The sequence below is a fragment of the Loxodonta africana genome, chromosome 13, assembly GCF_030014295.1.
Source record: "Loxodonta africana isolate mLoxAfr1 chromosome 13, mLoxAfr1.hap2, whole genome shotgun sequence".
Taxonomy (NCBI): Eukaryota; Metazoa; Chordata; class Mammalia; order Proboscidea; family Elephantidae; genus Loxodonta; species Loxodonta africana.
The window spans coordinates 15,676,217-15,679,389 of NC_087354.1; positions in this window are offsets into that span (position 1 = coordinate 15,676,217).

A 3,173-nucleotide genomic window follows, 5' to 3' on the forward strand; every position below is an offset into this window, starting at 1 on the left:
GGCAAGCAACAACAACAGGGTCAGGTAATACCCTACCCACGCACCCACAAACAACCCCTGCCACCTTCTCAGGGTGGATAATCCCGGTCAGCCTCATCACTAAGCTGCACTTCATTCTCTTCTCCTGAAAAGGTACACAAAATGCTGATCCATTGGGTGCAAAAGGCCTTCTGTGCCTCCAGTCTGACCCGATGTTGACTCTTACCCAACGTGGCAGAGCTGAAGCCACGTGGAAAACATAAATGGAGCCCACATCCCCTGCAGAAAGGCTCGCTGCAGCCAGGCAGCTGGCCAGGACAGCTTGTTGCTGGAGGATGTACGTGCCACTGAGGATTGCAAGGAATTCGAGTTGTTCCACGCTCTGCCTCTCCGGCGAAACGATTTCTACTTGTTCCCTGCCTTACGAGCTCGCTCAGTTATGTGAAGTGGTGGTACCCCTTCCCGGCACAATTGACAACACTAATAAAAATAGAGAACGTATTTTTAAAACCTACAGCAGATTGTCATGGCAATAAATAATTGTATCACGTAGCTGTCATAGCAACAAAGTCTGGGTAACAGAGACAAATCAAGCCTATATGGAATTTTTCTAAATTTAGGTTACTTGAAAAGAGTTAAAATAGTCGATAGTCCTAGGGAAGTACATTTATTAAAAAAAAAAAAAAGACCAAATCCTTAACATTTATTGGAAAATATTTTTTAATCATTTTTAAAAATCTGGAGTACTTATTGTTGTAGCTCTCCATTCAGTGTATATTATAAAACTGGATGTCCTTTTTTGTCCATAACATATATTCTTAAGGCCATTCATGTGCAATGAAAGAGTGAAGAGGATTCTCTTTCGCTCTCTCTCCCTCTGATTCTCTCTCTCTTCTTCAAAAGTAATTTCTGAGTCAGTCCATCATAACTCTTCTGCTCTCCCATGGCAGCTAATAACAAAATATTAGTGGAATAAAAAGTTACAGTAGCTAAACACCATACCAAACTGATAGCTAGTTCCCATATTCTTGACTTCATTTTTTTTTTTTTTTAAAGCATTACTTCATGATACCCGGTGTGTCCTTAAGAGCTACAAACTACTGGAGCAGACTATAATTGCTGTATTTTCACTTTTTGGTAAGGTCCTTTGATGAATGTAAGTTTTTAGTTTTTATGAGGCACCATTTATTTATTTTGTCTTTTGCTGTTTGTGCTTCTGTTATTATATTGGATAATCCATTGTTCAAAGCTAGGCCTGACAGCATCATATGGTTTTCATTTGCTGATTTTCAGAAGCAGACCACGAGCCTTTCTTCCTAGTCCATCTCAGTCTGGAAACTGCACCGAAACCTGTTCAGCTTCATAGTAATACGCAAGCTGCCACTGACAGATGGGTGGTAGTTGCGCATGAAGTGCACTGGCGGGGAACTGAACCTGAGTGTCCTGCATGGAAGGTGAGAATTCTACCACTGAGCTGCCACTGCCCCCATAAACATAAGTACCGTATTTTTATGGAAATAATGCACGCATTATACATTTTTTTGCCAACCTCGCAACCCCTACACACATTATTTTCCTAGGTGCACTATGCACGGTATGTGTGGTGCATTACCTGTGAAAAATATGGTAATAAGTATTATAAATGAGTGCCTCTAATAATATTACTTTTTTAATATGTTCCTTTATAATCGTTTTCATGACTTATTTTTTTCAGGCAAACCTTTTTTAAAGGTAACTGTCAAAGAGTGAACAGACTCTGGCTTTAGACAGAGTGGGGGAGATGTTGTCAGGTGTTACAGTGCTCACCCCACTGTTGGCCACTGGTTTCCTGCCTGGTTCTGGAGCAAGCAGGACTTTCTAGAAAGCAGGAGGCAAATCTATACCTCTGTGTGGCCCTAGTTCTACACCAAAAACCTACCTGATGGCTGAAAATAAAGGTCTGTTGGAGAAACCTGTGAAGGAATTAGAGAGATTACTGGACCAAATCTGTTTGTATAAATAAGATGTGCAACAGGCCCAGGATAGAAGGTCACCTCCGTGAGGATCCCTGCCCAGAACTGAGCTAGGACCACTCTTTACAGGCTTGTTTTTCTCTTGTGTCAGCTCTATGCAGGCACAAGTGTTAACTCAATGTGCTTGGAGAGGGAAAACTTATTTTCAGGTGTGGTAGCTTCTTCTTTTCTACTTAATAGAGGATTCTTTTTCACCTTTATTCTCTGGGGTTTTGTTTGTTTGTTTCATTTTGTTTTGTGTTTAAGAGAATTTAAATGCCATCAAAGAACAATCCAACTTTTTGATAATACTTTATAAGCAAGTCATGCCTTTTAAAGTTATACACCCATAGAAAGTTACTGTGAGTGGGAAAAATACTTCACCAAACGCATTAAATATGCATGGCCCTGTCCTCATTGTAAAATCTAATTTCATAGAATTACCACCCCACTTACATAGGACATGAATTTTAAAATATACTTCTAAAGAAAGAAGGAAAAAATAAAATAAAATTAACAGATGTTATTTCTAAGTGATGGTCCTAGGGATGATTTTTATTTTCCTCTTCATATTTTGTCACATTCCTATAACTTATATTTTATCTGGAAAAAGAACATTCTGTAGGAGAAATCAAATTCATCTTCACTTATATCAATTGCCCTGCTGTAATTAGAAATCAAATTGAGATGATGGAGCTCGGTCAGATGAATCCTGTGACCCCCTTCAGCTTTTAGATCCTCTGGGTACAGTTTCCACAACTATCCATGCCAAATGGGAAGAGGTGGGAGAGATAAAATCATCCCATTTATCCCCTTCATTATTATATTTATTGTTTTGGTGTTATCATTAATAGTATCATTACGTTGTATGTCATATTTTTAAACCCTTTCAATTGTTTTTTTACCCATTTTACAGGAAATGAGACTGAGTCACAGGATGTAAATGACTTGTCTCCAGCCCATTCCCCCCTCCCCATCCTATTCAGTTTACTGTAACCACTCCTCATTCTGTCTTTCTAGGAAATCCAAAGCCATTTAGGGCTGACACTGACTTGTGTGTGTGTGAGATGGCAGCAAATTTATCTTCCTAATCATGTGTTGCTTGGGCTAACAGAAAAATCGGCTTGCATTCTCTGTGCATTTGACAACTGCAAAGTAGAGAGCATTTTGTGATGGGGGAAGCTAGCTGGAGATTCAAACTTG